The following is an 18,640-nucleotide window of genomic DNA, read 5'->3' as shown; positions in this document are numbered from 1 at the left end:
CTGTGTAAGCTAGGTTTAAAGACAAATATGTTTAAAGCAGAATCATTTTTCTCATATTAGCATATGGTAGACTATGGGGCCGCCAGAAAGTATATTGTGTTTAAGAGGGACATTGGCAAGTATGAAGGTGCTTTGGTGGGGTGCTGTGCTAAAAAAAAGTTGGGAAACACCCCTGTAGAGTTTTTCATAGTTTGAAATAGTGTCTTTGTACCTGATACTCTAAAAATAGTCTCCATGGTGTCTTTACCAACCATCATTGCATGTTTATATATTGTATCAATTTTACATTCTAAAATTATATGTCTTCCATTCTGAGAAAGAGATTCCAATTTAAGATTGTTTGTCTTTGCAGATACCTATTGTAAACCTTTTTGTTCAACATGATATTAATCCCATTCATGTTCCTCGGCACTGAGAAAAACTGTGTTTAACGCCTTATACAGATCTGTTTCAACTTTGTAGCCATTCACGAGACCATATGTCAATGGGCACAACAGTTCAACATTCCTGTACGATCTGGAGTGGAGGGATCTTCTGTTAACTGACACCACGCTGACAGGCTTAAAATGCTGCACATTCAGGAAAATCCTCTCACCGTTTAATCTTGATGACATCCTAAAACTTATGGTAACATCAGACTGAACAGCCGTGTAATTGGATAACAGTCCTGTCGAGGGCACATAGAAGATGCTTAGAAGCCTACGGCAGAAACTCAGAGCACTCCGAGAAGCAGAAGTCAAATTGTAGCCGTCAGCAGATTCACTGGGAGTCAACCTATCATCTGTCGCAAGGAAAAGGACATGGTCTAGCTTGTGGAAAGTGGAAAAAGACATAAACTGGCTGAAAAGAAAACATGGGAGTTAAAACAAAGAAATTAAAGAATGATTGATGTCTTAAGAATGGAGTAAGTTAGAAATGGACGTTTGAGTTGACAATGGTAGGACTGGAAAAAAAATGAACAAAAGGAGAATTGTCTCCGGTAACAGAAATGCAATTGATGATGCTTCTGGTTTGCTGATGGCTAGCACTCCACCACTGACAAAGAGGTGTTAGTTGATACAAATCTCCGGTTGCAACTTCCGTGATTACAATAATAAGCATGATCACTTGAGTCGAGTATGATGTTCTCCTACGCGGTTGTCTGTTGGTGGGCCCTCAGTTGGCTATGGATGCTGATGCAGGATTCGCATATTCTGGAGCAGTGCAGACAAGAGTAAGTGGTGGGATTACAACAACGCAATGTAGAAGGGGCACTACCCTTCTGAGGGGACATTACACCAAGACCCTGTCTGCAGGTTCTTATGGATTTTGTGAGATGCTCTGGCAATGTTCAGCTGATGTTTTTACTGATATTCTTCTCTAAGTCAGTTCCACATAACCAATCATTCTTTGCTCTGTTATGTTTGGGAAGTCGCTGTGCATTGGCTGCTGTCTTAACCTGCACACATTAGAGTCTGTGCCCTGAATGTAATTGATTAGCCATGAGCCAAGGTGTAGATGGGCTGGATGTACCAGGGAAAGGGGGAGTGGAGTCAATGGTTTGGAGCGAGCCCTATCTGGCCCATTGTTTGTGGGCAACAATGGATGGACAACAAATGCAGAATTAGTTGCTGCTGTTCACAAATAAAAGGAATTTTAAATAAAACTAACCAAGTTTTGAATTTGTGCTGCAGTTTTAAATCGCTGTATTTCACTATGACGGGTGAATAAGAATTTTTTAGTAGAATGTAAATGATTCATTAACAACATCCAGAGGAGGAGATTTTCTCAAATAACATGCTCAGTTGGGTCATTTAGATACAAAGGAGCTATTCATGTCTGGAGACGTGGTGAAGTGTCACAAGGCTAATCTGTGGCATCGTGGGTCACAGCTATAATGAAATGGTTGATTTTCCAGAGACTTTTGTTCTTATAAAGGAATTAGCCAATTTAAGATAAACTGATTTATATTATTAAAGTAGCCGGGTAATCTCATGCAAAGGTGTTGTTGTGCTTCGCAATTGTAAAACTCTCGATAAATATTGCATTCTGATAAATTTAAAGCTGGTGTCAGGAACTCTTGTTAATCAAAAAGTGGTAATTCTTCTAAATATCGTGAAATCATTGAGGAAATTGATAGTTTGATGCTGGAATCTTTCTAATGAGTTGGGAATGAGTGAAAGTAGTATATACCATAAATGATTTTTTTTCAAAATCTTCAAACTCAGCTTATTTCTCAATCCTTCCTCAAGCTAAATGGTGATTTGTGTACAAAGTTTAATTAATTAATTAATTGACATACAGCATCCGGCGGAATTGGCCCTTCTGGCCGTTCAAGCTGCACTGCCCAGCAATCCTCCGATTTAATCCTAGCCTAATCACAGGACAATTTATGATGGCCAATTAACCTACCAACTGGTACATCTTTCAACAGTGCCAGGAAACCAGAGGACCTGGAGGAAATCAATGCAGTCACGGGGAAAATGTACAAATTCCTTACAGTCAGCGGCAGGAATTGACATCCGGGTTGATGGTCCTGTAAAGCATTCTGCTAACCTCTACGCTACCATGCCGCCCCATCTCTTAGTAAGAACGTGTTTCTCTTTCTTGAACCTAATAGAAACAAAATAATTAGCGCAGGGGAAGTATGGGATCATCCAGCAGGACCAGAACCTTGTCAAAGCAGTTTGGACGCTTGTGTTCCTCAATGACCTGGAGAGCTATGTTGGCTAGAGTCAGGGCCTTAAGCTTTGGCTCTGATAGAGTCACCCGGGCCAAACAGGTCAAAGGATAGGGGCCAGAAGAAGAGTGGTCCACCGTTCCTCCAGGTTCGAAGGTTCAACTCAGGGCTAACAACCCTTACTGGTGTAAAAACAATTGTTACAGAAACAGCAGTGAAGAATTCTTCTATACGGACAGAGATGGAGGATCTGCATTGCTGCTCTAAATGTCAATGGGCAATAATTAAGCAAGTATGGGGCAGAGACGAAGCTGAGATATAAAACAGAGATGAAGTTAATATTTTTCCTCTCTGTGTTATGAGCCATTGGAATGCTCTTCCTCAAAAGGTAGTGTCAACACAGTCTTGAAATGTTATTAAGGTAGAGGTAGACAATTACCTCAAAAGTATCGGGGTGTATTGTTACTCTGAGTGAGCAGGAAAGCAGATCAGCCTTTATCTTATTGAGGTAGGTGGCAAAGTCATCTACTCCTGCCCTCATTTTCCCATTGTACCATAGCAACTCAAAAGAACTAGCCATTTCTCTCTAATGTTCTCCCAAACACATATTTTTTGTAGTAACTTTCCTGGTTCCTTTCTGACAGCTGTTACGGACTCTAGGGTGGTGGGGTGGAGATATATCTCTATCAAAGGAGGTGTAAGGTGCTGTTTCCCTCCACTAGCCTTGCAAGTCACTCTCGGGAAAGTGATAGTACCTGCTTAGTGACCCTCCCACCCCCCAAATCAGGGTCATGTGAAGCCACAGGAGCAGGAGATGGACAGCATGAGCAGCTGGAGCATATTACAAGTCCTGGTTATGCAACCATTGTCACCAGGCAGGCAATTAATAATGATATTGGATAGGGTCGGCTGTCTTGAAAAGACACTGCCCAGGGGAAGGCAATGGCAAACCACTAATGTAGAAAAATTTACCAAGAACAATCATGGTCAAGACCACGATGGCCTACATCATATGACACGGCACATAATGGTGATAGTGATATGGATCCTACCTCTGCCATTGTTTCTAAGAGGCACAGTTCTCTCTAAGCTTCATGGGTGTAGGGCTGCACAGTAACAGAAATGTACCCATGCACATAGCCTCTGTTGCCTTGCAGTTGGGATTTCCTTTTATATAATGCTAATTTAAAGTACTACACAGCTTTCAGGCCCTATAAACATTTTCTGCTCAGAGCAATGCTTGGTCTGTGCAAATTAGAGGAAACATGGCTAACAGGAAACTTCACAAATAAACGTTGTAACCTCTACTTCCATTCTTTTTGATATGGAACACTCTAGTTATTAAAGATCTGATGCTTAACTCCGGGGTGCATGGTAGCGTAGTGGTTAGCACGATGCTTTACTGTACCAGCAACACGGGTGTAATTCCTGCTGCTGCCTGTGAGGAGTTTGCTCATTCTCCCTGTGCCCTCATGGGTTTCCTCCAGGTGCTCCAGTTTTCTCCCACAGTCCAAAGACGTACCAGTTGATAGGTTGATTGCGTATTGTAATTGTCCCGTGATTAGGCTAGGATTAAATCATAGGATTGTTGGGACGTGTGGCTCAAAGGGCCGGAATGGCTTACTCCACAATGATTTTCAATACCAAAAAAATAAAATAATTTGGAAAGTATCTAATTTGCTGATGAATTATCCCTCAATCATAGCTCCTCATGATTTTGCATAATTTCATGAAACATTCTCTTCGTTGAAATAAACATTTTTCTAATCTCTTCTTGCAACCAATGTATGACATATTTGGTACCCTGTTGCAAATTCTCTTCAATGACCTCACAATGATCTTGTTGCAACTGTCCATTAGGGCCTAACCAAGTAGAGTTTTAGGAATGTCCTTTTGTACCCATCTTTGTGAATTGCTGATAGCGTTATCTCAACAATAAACCTGATTCTGATCTCCCACTGTCACTTTGTAATGAAACTCAAGAAAAATAATTTGGTTTCTCGAGGATCTTCATCACCTGCTGGTTATGGAAACAGATTGGGAGTATTTTACAGGAATTTCTCCCCAGGGTTTTAATCTATAAAACTTAAGACCTCAGATTTTTTTGAAAGGTTCTGAAGACTTATGTATCAGAGATCCCTTCCTTCTTGATTCATCTCTTTTGTCTTACGCCTGAAATGTAAATCCGTATGTATTTATATATTTTCTACTTGTAATTAAACCGTCCATTACCTGCACTCATTTTCATTCTTTCTGAATTACCCATGCATCACAATTTTTGTTTCAGGTGCTCATTTTGAAATTGCACCTCTGTGCCTAAACAGAGAATAGTTTTATTGATAAATTTAGCAGTCCTGACACTAATCATGAAAAACATACCAATTAATCAAAATTTTTTTTAAAAATCCCATCCATTCTGTTTTATTTCCTTTGGTAAAGCATTCATTAATTTTATTTATGAGTCTTTTATGAGCTAATCATAAACACAACAGATTCTACAGATGCTGGAAATCCAGAGTAACACATGCGAGATTCTGGTGGAACACAGCAGGTCAGGTAATATCTATGGAAAGGAATAAAGACTCGATGTTTGGGGCCTGAAACCTTCATCAGGCATCAGCCCAGAATTTTAACTCTTTACTCCTTTCCATATATGCTGGATCTCAGTCCAAAGTATTACCTCGTTATTCCTTTCCATCAATGTAGCCGAATTTGCTGAATTCCTTCAGCATTTCAAGATTCAAGATTCAAAAACTTTATTGTCATTCTAACCGTACATCAGCTCTGCAGGGCAGAATGAGACAGCGTTTCCCAGGAGCAGTGCAATCATAACATAACATTTTGTTTGTTCTATGAGCTAATTGGGCTTTGGACTATCTAAATCATATCTCTTACTAAAGGCCACTTAAATACCACACCATTAGTATTAGATACATTGTTGTATTGCCAAATGTTAACAGTTTAAAATAGCAATATTCTTTTTAATGTTTAAATTATTTTTAAAAAGTGTGGAATAAGCCCTTCCAGCCCTTTGAGCCAGGAATGGTATTAAAATGCAACTGATTTTCCCCATTTCATATTTTTCATGTTTTAGTTGCAATGCACTGTGGTTGTGTTGTGTTCTATTCCAGCGGTATTGTGGCTCAAATATTGGCACTTATTTTGTACACATATCTCATTTTCAAAACACTTTATCACTGCATGTGTGAAAGTGTCACTCAGCAATATTCATGTTGTCAGTATAAATCCCTTGGTATTGGATTTGACACCTCGTAACAACTGTAAGGGTATCAGTTTTAAGTGTGTGTTTTTTTCAACAGGAATATTTTTAACTGATTATGATATCAGTTTAAACATAATAGTTATGTTTCATGGTGCTTTCTGCTCACAAAACAAATCACTTTGCTGCCCATACTATTTCTAACTTAAAGAGTGGTATAGTTTTCTTCAGTTAATGACTATTGACAAGAGGGTGATTTTGACATTTGTTAATTTGGTGCTTTTGGTGCATCCCTGAAGCTGATCACATTTCTTAAAGTCTTACTGGTAAGAAAATAAGTTTCTCAGCAAGCATTCTTAGGAAGTAGTTTTATTTGTACTTTTCCATTTGCCTTTATCTAAGTGGGGAGTTGTTTTCCAGATGCATTCAAACAGACACTTAATTCGCTATCTCGCTAATTCAGTCTCGGCCTGGGTGTCTGGGAGCATGCTCTGTAAAGATAAGCTGTCGGATGGCTTTTGTATTTGCATAGAAACACCGGGGATCATTTGGTGAGCCAGCGGCAGCGAGAGACGGTATGGGATGCAAAGTTTCCCACACTGCCAGTAAGCAAGAGTAAAACTGAAAGCAGCACTTTGTGAAGAGAATGCTGACTTCAGGGGCATAGAGCATTAGGAAGGTCTCTAACCTTAAAGTTACAGAACAATACAGCACAGATACAGACCCTTCGGCCCAATGAGGTGATCCTAACCACAATATCCACCCAACTTGCCCCAATTTCCAGTGTTCGGACCATATCCCCTCTGAGTACCAACCCTCCACATACCCATCAAGTGTTTCTTAAATGACACCATTGTACCTGTCTATAGCATCTCTTTTGGCAGCTCATTCCATATGCTCACCACCATCTGTGGGAAAAAGATTTCATGACATCTTTCCATTATGATAGAAAAGGAGGCCGTGGGTTCATCAGGTCCATGCTGATTCCAACAGAGTAATCCTGGCAGTCTCATTTCATCCCCTTTTCATATTTTTCCTGCAGACTTAAATTTAGTTTCTCTCTTGCATGCCCTTTACAGTAAGCAGCTAATCTACCAAGGCACTTTTGGGATGAATGAGGAATCTGGAACATCTGGCAGAAGCCCTTGTGGTCACAGGCAGTGTGCAAACTCCACACAGACAGCACCGGAGATCAGGATCACAGTCTGCTCATTGGAGCTGTAAGTCAGCTATGCTGCCTGCTGTGACACAATGCCACCCCTCAAACAGAAAAGCACCTTTAAAACTGTCAGAGCATCTAAAACAAATGCTCTGTCCATTGGGCTAGGAAAGCTAAATATCAAATGTTGGTCGAGGAAATCAAAATTACGTAAAAAAGTACTTTGTGATGGTTTTGGCTTTGCTGACCTCCAAGTTCTAAACTGCAACACCTTAGACTTATTGGATATAAATTGCTGCAATTACTTTCACTAAAAGGAAGTTATACTTTGACTACCCATCCTTCAAAGACTAGTTCACTTCCCTGCTATTCTCCACAGCGAGTTTAACACAGCGAGAAGTTAAAACACAGTTCATTTCAATGATACACATCTAAATCCAAACAACGTTCTTTAAACACATTTAAAACTCAGAAGATTTCTATATTAAACATTTCCAAATTACAAAGCATTTCTATAATAGAAAGGATTTCCAAAACACAAGGACAATTGCTGTAAACTTAGATGATATATCAATGATGCAGAGTAACGAATCGTCTGCCACATTTTGAAGCTAGAGGAATGGATTCTAGCTCACATTGTTTCTTTCATGTTTCATGATGGTCCTAAATCCATTCCTAATAAGCCTGTGACTAGGGTCTCAGTCCTGCTGAAGGGTTTCGACCTGAAACGTTGACTGTATTCTTTTCCATAGAGGCTGCTTGGCCAGCTGAGTTCCTCCAGCATTATGTATGTGTTGGTTGGATTTCCAGCATCTGCAGATTTTCTCTAATAAGCCTGAACTGCTCTCTCCATTCATACCCTTTTTCTGCCACTTGGGTGATTCCATAGAAATATGATATTTCCTCAGATGTTCTTTTTACACAAACAGTCTAAAAGCTTCTTGGAGACGCAGACCTCAGGTACACACAATTAATACTGTAATACTAACTTCTCTCAGGATGTAAAACTCCCAAAAGTTATTAATAGATCTGTTATGCTAAGTGATATGCTAAGTGTTTGTTTCCATCTGGTCTGTAGGCGTCCTTGAACTAAGCAACTCAGCCAGCTTGTCTGTTTTGAAACAAGTCATATTAAATAACCCATTGTCTTATACGGCACCTCTTGAGCAACAATAAACCAAGTATTGTGGGGTAGCAGTCTGCTCCATAGACAGAGCTTGTTTACATAACTGTGTTTTTAACTTCATGCTGATTACTGCTTTCCATTTCCATTTTAAAAACTTAAAACTGGCTCCCATTTACAACCAGAAACTGAATACAGTTATGTAGTAGGAAATTTTAACTTATATTATTTGATCTTAGAAATGGCAGCTCCTATTTTAGAAAGCTGAGCTTGGCCTAACATGAGGCCCCTAACCCAGGAAGCAAATATTCATCACAACTTACTAACCAGAGGCTATGTTTTGTTCTGTCATTCCCTTTCATGATTAATTTGTCACCTTGATGATGCTCATTGTTGACTGGGGATGAATGTTGGGACTTCTTCAGAACCTTTATTAATGACCTAGATATAGAATACAGTTATCTCAACACTATATCAGGGGTGTGGATTAATATCAAATGCATTTCCAGTTGAGGAGTTTAGAGCTTGGTTTGAATCCAGCATAACTGGGCTGTTCCAAATTGCAGTATCCCCCTCCCCACCCCACCATCCCACATACTCCTCCTTCAGGTGGTAGTGAACATTGAACTTTGAAGTTGTTATAATAAAACTTTCATTTTCCCTAGCAACATCAATATAAAATAGTCTACCTATTGTCCAATCAATAATCTTAACAAAGCAGGAATGGATTAGTTCAAAGCAAAATTACTGGTGGAATTAGCAGCAAACACAACATTAAAGGATAGTTTTACCTATTGGATCAGCAGGGCTGGCATTGTCGATGCTAGGACAGCTTTGTGGGATATTCCTAAACTGATTGTAACCCCAATTTAGAAAGTGCTTACCCCATTATAGGTCTATTCCAGGGACTTATTGTCAGTGGGGCAATAATTCAGGGGAAAGTGGTTTAAAATGTTGCACACCACAGCTACCCGTCCTTTAAAAATATGCTGGGAACAAAGTGTAATGGGGCTGGTCAATGATGGAGAACGGCTCTATTCTTACATAAAATCCTTGCAAGAACTGCTTCAGCAAAGGATATTTGTCGTGCTTGAGGATTCAGGCTCTCTCTCCACAGTAGAACTGGACCCTCTGCTTGGCAGCGAAAAGCAGAGAGATTAAATGTTGTGGCAAAGGGTGTGGGAGCCAATGTGAAAAAATAATAGCCTCCGTAAGTCTGCCAAATTAAGGCTAGCCAACACTTCACTTAAAAAAAAGTGATCAGATTGTACAAGTCTCAGAATGTTTCCTCTCACCCCTGCTAATTCATTTCTGAGGTTACAAGTTATGTCCTCAAAATGCATGCTAACTGTGCTCGCCTCAATCTCATTTATTACCGAATCTCATGTTTTCTTTTGCAAAAAGTGATTGCTCAAACTGACTATAAAATGCTTGCAGAGTGCTTGTTCATTTGCTCAAGTGCATGCTGGCCTTTGCGGTGGCTGGTAACTTCCAGGGTAAAGGCATAGATCATTTATTATGTTGTGCCTCTGGGAGTTTAGTTTGAGATCAGGATTAAGGCAAGAGGCTGGGAGAAACAATACAGTCCTTTGGGAACAATGCATCTAGATTGGCTACGGCAGGTTTCATCAGTACCGCAGTGTGATTTTGTTGACGTCTGTCCAGACAGTTTGGAATGAGCTTGAAAATGAGAAATGTGATGACCTTATTGACGTGATTTAATATTTCAGTAATATTTGAGTGGCATTGTAAATATATTGTTTAAGCATTCTTTGTTGTTTAAATAATTCATTACACGTTGTATGTAGAAGTACGTGAATGGAATACGTAATCACGTCACCATGTCATATGTGCACATGTTGTCTGAAGAAAAAAAAAACAAAGTTAAATGCGTTAAGTCCTGTCTCCATGTTTCCTTTCAATTGGTTTAATGGTTTGGAGTTACAAAATATAACAGTGGCAGTGAGGCCATTTCAAATGAACCCGAGACCACTACCTGCCTGTTACAGTGTCGCAAGGCATTTAAGTTTAACAAAAGCAGTGCAGCATGTGCTCCATCGCAAGAGGACAGAGACGTCAAGTTTTTAAAAAGGGCAGAGAATGGTCTAAACTTATTAATTTGAATGCTTTTGATGAAAAATTTGATAATGATGATGAGAGTGACATAATGATTTACAATGTGAAAACTAACAATAAACAAGCAATATGGCTTACACCAGAAGTGAATGGATTTTCTGAACTAAGCCTGCAAATATCCAACTAAGAACCTATGATGGAAAAAAAGATAACTCATGTAGGAATGTCATTCATAACAGTGAAACTCAATGGCCAACAAGCCTCATTGGGTCATCATTGTGGGAACGTGATTGGCTGAGACAATTACAACTTGATTGGAGATCCATCCACCATTTGCATGCCACATCACCTGCAACAGAGTCAAATGAACACAAATTATGAAAGGTATTAGATGATCCTACAGCAGTGTTCAAAGATGGCATTGGAAAACTCAAATATATCAAGGGTAAAATAGTGTTAATGAAAATGCTACGCCCAAGTTTTACAAAGCCAGTCTGGTTGCTTATACCATCTGTGTTAATGTAGCCAATGAACTAGATGGCATGGAGGCTGGAGGAATTCTTTCCAAAATTGAGTGAAACCCATGGGCAACACCAGTGGTCCCAGAGGCCAAGACAAATGGATCTATCATGATCTGTGATGATTTTAAGATCAACATTAACCCAGTACTGAAAGTAAACTAATATCCTCTGACCATGATAGCAGATATATTTGCAATGGATGGATACATTGTAGAAAAGTGTACTTAGCTAAGGCCTCCCACCAGATGGAGATGGAAGAGGAATCCAAAGTATTTCTCACTAACAAAAGGCTTTATTGCCATACTAGGCTTATTTTGGCGGTAGCATCTGAATTTGCACTCTCCCTCCTGGCACATCCTTGCAAGCGGAACAAGTGGTACACCTGCCCCTACACCTCCTCCCTCACTACTATTCAGGGCCCCAAACAGTCCTTCCAGGTGAGGCGACACTTCATTGTATCCGGTGCTCCTGGTGTGGCCTCTTGTAGACCTGACGTAGACTGGGAGACCACTTCGACAAGCACCTACGCTCCTTCCTCCAGAAAAATCAGGATCTCCCAGTAGCCATCCATTTTAATTCCACTTCCCATTCCCATTATGACATGTCCATCCATGACCTCCTCTACTGTCATGATTAGGCCACACTGAGGTTGGAGGAGAAACACCTTATATTCTGTCTGGGTAGCCTCCAAGCTGATGGCATGAAATTTGATTTTTTGAACTTCCAGTAATGCAACCCCACTTCTCTTTTCCCCATTCTCTTTTTGTTCTCTCACCTTATCTCCTTGCCTGCCCATTGCCTCCCTTTGGTGCTCCTCCCCTTTTCTCTTAATTCTATGGTCTTCTGTCCTCTCCTATTAGATTTCCCCTTTCTCCAGCCATGGATCTCTTTCATCAATCAACCTCCCAGTTCTTTACCTCATGCCTCCCCCTCCCAGTTTCACCTTTCACCTTGTGTTTCTTCCTCCCCTCCACCCACCTTCTTACCCTGACTGCTCATCCTTTTTTCTCCAGCCCTGCTAAAGGGTCTCAGCCTGAAAAGTCAACTGTACTCTTTTCCATAGATGTTGCCTGGTCCGCGGAGTTCCTCCACCATTTTCTGTGTCTTGCTGAGATGTTTCTATGCTCTTTTTCAGACTGTGTAATTAAATTATTTGAAGATGTGAATGCTTCATTCGGTAATCAACTCAAGAATATTAGGCATGACATTGCTTATTTGCCAGAATTATTTGCAAAGTTTAATGAAATCAATCCTTGATTGCAAGGAAATTATGGAACTCTTATCAAAGTGAAATCAGTTGTCTCCAAATTTTGTCCAAATTAACCCTATTTAAGTGAACCATTGGTCGTCGTGACCTTTGATGATCTTCAAGTATACTGTGGCCACCTTGGTAAGCTGCATAAAGACATATCAGAGAGATTTCAGGATCTTCTCTTGATCCAAGTTCCAGACTGGGTAATGAATCAATTCCTGAACACCCGCAATGAGAAATTAACAGGCACGATGAAGGAAGAACTGACCTCACTACAAAATTAAGCCAAGGTTCAAAATAATCATATCGAGGCTTTTGTCTGCTGAAAGAAATTGCTGAGTGCTATCCTGCACTGTGGAAAAAGGTCAAAATGTTCTTCATTGCCTTTTCAATATTTACTCTAGCATGGTTTCAGTGCGGTCACCTAACATCTTTCAAAGCAACAAAATAGTCTGCAAAATACTGAACGTGGAGATTTGAGACTCCTGACTGGCATTCAGCCTAATGTTGAGAAGATGATAACGTTGCCCCAAGCCCATCCATCTCACTGAAAGTGAAAAAGCATTGAAGTAGTGAATAGTTGGAAGACTGATGTACGCTCTAAAATTGTTCACAAGAACTGTTTTAACTGTATTTAAATAAAGAAATTTGAATTATTTTTCCAATTGTTTGTCACTGCTTTGAATTTACATTTCCTATTCATATCACTGTGCATCGTAAATCAAAGTTTTTATAGTTTTATGTAATGGCAGGAAAGGGGCAAAGGGTCAGTGGGGATGTGTTCTGTGGGCCCGGGGGCCAGTAAGCTAAAAACTACTGATCTATCATAACTGAATGTAGTGGCCTCTTTTTGGTAAAATCTGGTGAAATAGCATTTGTACTTATTTTCATTCCATGGATTAAAGCAAATCTCTAGCAGCATCCTGAAGAAGAGCAACCAATAGATCACAGAGGGGCAAGGGAAGAGGTCAGGTGACAATAATTTCTCAACCCAGAATGCCCAACCCATACACCTGCCAGCTCATAGTTTCATCTTTGAAAATTTATTTATAAAATAATAAATACAGTTACAAACAAAATCAATTAATCTCATATGGACTATTTGGAGATGGCAATTCAGTTACTTAGAGTTGATAAGCTGAATGACCTACCCCAAGGCTGCAGCTCAGGGAAGTACGCTGCTATCCTTCTGAGGCTCATTCCTGTTGAATACAAAGGGGTTGAATTTCACTGAATGTCGTTAACACGAAATCGGGCCTGAGTAATTGGTCCCCCATTTGGCTCCTTCACAAGATTCAATTGAAACCTGTAGTTGACAAGGCTGCAACAGCCATCCCAGCATTTGGATTAACAGTTAACACCCAACAAGTAAGAGGTGTTTCTGGATAGCATTACCTGCTACAGCCCTCCTGCATCAAATGTAATTAGTTGTTTATACTGTACTACTGGGTGCAAATCAATTACATAGATCGCACCTAGCACAAGGTACAAATAAAATGCAGAAATTGTGTGGATTTATCCGTCATTAGAAATAGATGAATTTATCTTTGTCTTTGAAAATTATTGTTTTAAAAATTAATTGGAATTCTCAAATGCCAATGTTTACAGCAGTGGCAGTCTCCACAAAGGAATATAATACCTAAATGGTGGAACTTGGATTGAAGACTACGACTCAGCCAGGCCATGTTATGAATGGCATCCCTGTGAATGTGAAACTCAGATTTCTCAATGATCCTGTCTTGCCAACTGGCCAATTGCCAGCTGTGGTTACAAGTGATGACTATTTAAAGGAAATGTTGTTGACAAATGCCAGTGCTTGGAGTTCTCTGCTTCGTTCCCTCAATATCAATGCAAACGCTGCCAAAGGTGGTGGAATTTTAAGCACAAGTTATGTTAACCTGCAAATTGGGATTTTATGATGTTTTTTAACTTCTATTTTTAATATTAGGTTACTTTTTGTCTCATGGTCCCAAGGAGGAGGTAATTGTGATGGATGTTGAATATGTGGAATTCATTGACACAGATGGCTGTGGAGGCCAAATCACTGAGTACATTTAAAGCGGAGAATGATAGGTTCTTGATTAGTAAGGGGTCAAAGGTTATGGGGAGAAGGCAGGAGAATGGGGTTATAGGGATAGTAAATCAGCCACAGTGAAGCAGAATTGATGGGCTGAATAGCCTAATTCTGCTTCTATGTCTTGTAGTCTTATGGGAGTGAATGCCAAATGCACGGTTCATAGGCCTTTAGGTAGGCATTAAGTATTAACATTGTTCTTCATGTCCCACAGTCCTAAATAAACTTTTTAAAAGTTTCTGCATCTGAAGAACCTTTCCAGCTTCTGAGAATCTCTCGGGTTTAAAAACGTTCTCAGATAGTATTTTTAAATCTGCCAGAAAGATTCTGTCATTACACCCCAAATCTAACCAGACGATGCTTTCCTATAATCTTTTAAGAGTCATAGTCATTAGCCATTTTAACTGTGGACTCATCCTAAGATATTCCCTTTGTTATCTCTAACCCTCGTCCACCTTCTTATTCAACCTCAAATTAACTTGTTTTGCTCACTTCCGTAGTTCTGACAAAGAGTATTTAGAATCATAATCTAAATCATAATCATAATCATAATCATGTCAGTTTATTACCACTGACATGTGCCATGAAATTTGTTATCTTAGAACCAGCAGTTCAATGCAATACATGATCATATAGAAAGAAAAAAATATGTAAATCAATTACAGTAAACACACACACACATATATACTGTATATACACATACACATATATATTAAGTAGATTAAAATAGTGCAAAAACAGAAATAATATATATTTTTTTAAAAATGAAGTAGTGTTTATGTGTTCAATGTCCATTTAGGAATCATATGGAAGAGGGGAAGAAGCTGTTCCTGAATCACTGAGTGTGTGCCTTCAGGCTTCTATACCTCCTTCCTGATGGTAACAATGAGAAGAGGACATGCCCGGGGTGATGGACGTCCTTAATAATGGACGTCGCCTCTCTGATGCACCACTCCTTGATGATGTCTTGGATACTACAGAGGCTAGAACCCAAGATGGAGCTGACTAATTTTACAACCTTCTGTTGTGTCTTTTGGTCCTGTGCAGTAGCATCACAACCCCATACCAGACAGTGATACAGTCTGTCAGAATGCTCTCCATGAAGTTTTTGAGTGTTTAGGTGACAAACCAGATCTCTTCAAGCTCCTAATGAAATATAGCTACTGTGTTGCCTTCTTTATAGCTGCACCGATATGTTCGGACCAGGTTAGGTCCTCAGAGGTCTTGACACCCAGGAACCTGAAATTGCTCACTCTCTCCACTTCTGATACTCTATGAAAATTGGTTTGTGTTCCCTTGTCTCACCCTTTCTGAAGTCTACAGTCATCTCTTTCACCTTATATGGGCATAAGTAACTCTCCGATTGGTTTCTATAGACAGCCTTCTTTGCATAAGTGGGAATAAAAATATTTTACAGAGTGAAGCTTTAAAAGAGAGCGTATAATGAATTTCGGAACCAATCTGGAAAAGGAGGAAGGCTTATTAACAGCTCTGCGGAATTATGCAGACAACTTTCTATACGTAAGGAAATGATGGTCATTGCCTATTCAAGCCCAATTGAACTCCGATAAGTTAACGGCTGATCAAAGAACTGCAGATGCAGGAATTTTGAAATAAAAACAGAAAATGCTGGAAGCTGCATGTTAACAGCATGTCAACAAAGAGACATGAAGTTATCATTTCTGTTTAAAAAGCCTTAATTGATAAGGAGTTCTGATGAAGACTGAGGAGTTCCAACTTTTCCTGTTTTAATTTAAATATGGTTTGAACTTGGCCACAGCTCAACCTCCTTGCATTTCTTCCCCTTACCCCTTTACCTCCCTCTAAACCAAAATCTGTCCACCTCAGCACAGAACATACTCACAGATTCACTTCTCCATCTCATTGGTGGAAAGAAAAGAAGCAATTACTCCTCATCTCCATCTGAAACGTCATCCCTTTATGCTGAACTATACCTCTTAGTTCTACATATCCCCATGAGGTGAGCTACCCCACATCCGTCCTTTTAACCTTCCTCAGAATATTATTCTTCTGAGTCCCAATAAGCATAGAGCCAGACTGCTCAATCTTGTCACACAGGACAGCCCTCTGATGTCACAAATCAGCCTTCTCTGAACTACCTGCATTACAAGGACCATCCATTCATAATGTGCCGTGTCATATGACGTGGGCGATCATGGCCTTACCGTGACCACGATTGTTCCTGCCAATTTTTCCACAGAAATTGCCATTACCTTCTTCTGGGCAGTGTGTTTACAAGACGAGTGATCAAAGCCACTATCAATGCTCTTCAGAGATTCTGTGCCTGGGGTCAGAGGTCACAAAACCAGGACTTGTGATGTGCACCGGCTACTCATACGACCATCTGCCATCTGCTCCCATGGCTTCATGTGACCCTGATCCGGGGGGTGGGGAGGGCAGTTGACCAGGTGCTAAACCTTGTGCAAGTGTAACCAGCAAGCAAATGGAGGGAAGAAGAGCCTTATACCTTCTTTGGTAGAGACACATCTCCACCCCGCCACCCTGTTATAAGGATATCACTTTTTAGGGGAGAAGACCAAAATATTCATAATACTCCGGGTACAGTCTCATCAAAGCTCTGCTTCATTTTGGCAAAAGTTTACAATTGCACTTATCTACTCCTACACTTCATGCCTTTTGCAATATTATTTATTTTCCCCTTTGATGTTCTTGTGGTGCCGGCATAACCTACTGTGTTTCTTGCCCGAGCGTCCTGTAATCTTCCAGAATCCTCAAAGGGATCACCGGGGCAGTGACAGCAGGACCTTCATATCCACTGTACTTGGGTCTCAGAAATAAAGAAAGGTTTCTGAAAATGCAAATTTAAATCATATTCTACATTTCTGTACTTCCTGCCAAAATGGATAGCCTCAAGTTTCCTCATTATGCCCCTTCTGCATTTTCTCAATTTATCGTCATCCCACTGCAGGAGGTTTGCGTCTTTACAATTGGCTTTCTCACCTATCTTTGTATCATCAACATATTTGGCCAGGTCCGTTCATTCAAGTCATTAACATTGAACATAGCTGAGTCCCCAGCACTGATCCCTGTGACCTACTATACTGATCACTAACTTGAATATAATCATTAAACTTTCATAAATGGACAGTGACTCTTAATGTATTACGGTGTTTTCTAGATGCTCTGTTACGTATTCCTATTTATGGTTTTCCTGCATTTTCCCATAACAGATGTCAGACAATAGTCCATATCCTATATGACATCTACTGCCCTCTATTACTCTCCGTTCTTGAGGTTGCACACCACCAGGTTCAGGAACAGTTACTACCCTTCAACCATCAGGCTCCTGAACCAACATAGACAACATCACTCTCCTCAACACTGATTCTACAACCTATGGACTCACTTGAAAAACCTCAACAAGTCATGTTCTCAGTATTACTCATTCACTATTTATTTATTATTAATATTTTTATTTGTACTTGCAGTTTGTCTTTTGCACATTCGTTGTTTGTCAGTCTTTCTGTCTAGTTTCTCAGTGATTCTACTGTAGTTCTTTGTTCCACTGTGAATGCCCGCAAAGTAAACAAATCTCAGGGTAGTAAATGGTGACGTTTACAGTATGTGCTTGGAATGATGGCGATACACCAGTATTTTCCAACCCACTAATAATTTTTTCAAAATCCATGGAATTTCAAAAGATCACAACCTATACTCTCAGTACTAGGTCAACAGATCTGGAGGGGCGTGGGGTCACCTCAGTCCTTAGTATGTTAGTTTGTGGGATACATTCCCCACCCCACTGCAAAATCTGGGGGAAGAGAGGAGAGGAATATAAATATAATAAATACAATTATTTTATATTCCTTTCCTCCCATCCTTTAGAATTCACTATTAATGGATTTTTTTGCCATGAACTTTATTCCATCTTCCTACTTCTCATTATTAACTTACCAGTTACATCCTCTGAGGGACCAGTATTTATCTTAACCACTCTCCTCACTATAAACTTACAAAAGCACTTTCTTACTTTATATTCCTTGCCAGCTCGCCCTCATGATCTAATATTTCTCCCTTGATTATTCTTAAGTCATCTCCTTGCTAGTTTCTAAACTTTTCTCATTCCCTTGGTATATTACAGATACTTGCAATATTACGTTGCTTCTCTTTCAATTTGAAACCACCCTTGCCCAGTTAATTCCAAATGGATCAGTCTTCTCGTAGAATCTTTGTTTCTCACAGGAATGTTGAGAATGAGGAAACATCTCTTTAAGTAGCTACCACTACTTATCTAACATCTTAGTTTTTACTTTATTTTTCCATCCGTTGAAGCCAACTCCTTTTATATTTTTGTAACTATCTTAAACTCTAAAACAGTAGTTTTGGACCTAAGACTTTTATTCTCTGTCTGAATATGAAATTCTGTGTTATGATTCTTTTACTATGAGATCATTAATTAGTTCAGAATAACTGTATATGATCAGAATTTTAAAAGTCTGGCCCTGATGTATGATTCTTGGAAACGCTCCAAATGGACTCAATGAACTCATTCTTGATACCATATTTGCCAGTTT

General features: G+C 39.7%; 1 long non-coding RNA gene across 3 annotated transcripts in view; it reads left to right on the top strand.

Moving 5' to 3' along the window:
- LOC140741752 (uncharacterized) overlaps positions 1-18,640 on the top strand; it is a 64,726-nt gene that overhangs the window by 22,244 nt on the left and 23,842 nt on the right. Inside the window, exon 3 of one of the 3 annotated variants that reach the window (XR_012102124.1) lies at positions 444-1,213. This is a non-coding gene — a long non-coding RNA (uncharacterized lncRNA). Of the gene's footprint in view, positions 1-443; positions 2,163-18,640 lie in introns of those variants that run through there. The other 2 variants (XR_012102125.1, XR_012102123.1) reach the window with 2 other exon arrangements.

The sequence above is a fragment of the Hemitrygon akajei genome, chromosome 19, assembly GCF_048418815.1.
Source record: "Hemitrygon akajei chromosome 19, sHemAka1.3, whole genome shotgun sequence".
In the NCBI taxonomy this organism is placed as follows: domain Eukaryota; kingdom Metazoa; phylum Chordata; class Chondrichthyes; order Myliobatiformes; family Dasyatidae; genus Hemitrygon; species Hemitrygon akajei.
This window is presented reverse-complemented; position numbering and strand designations above follow the sequence as displayed.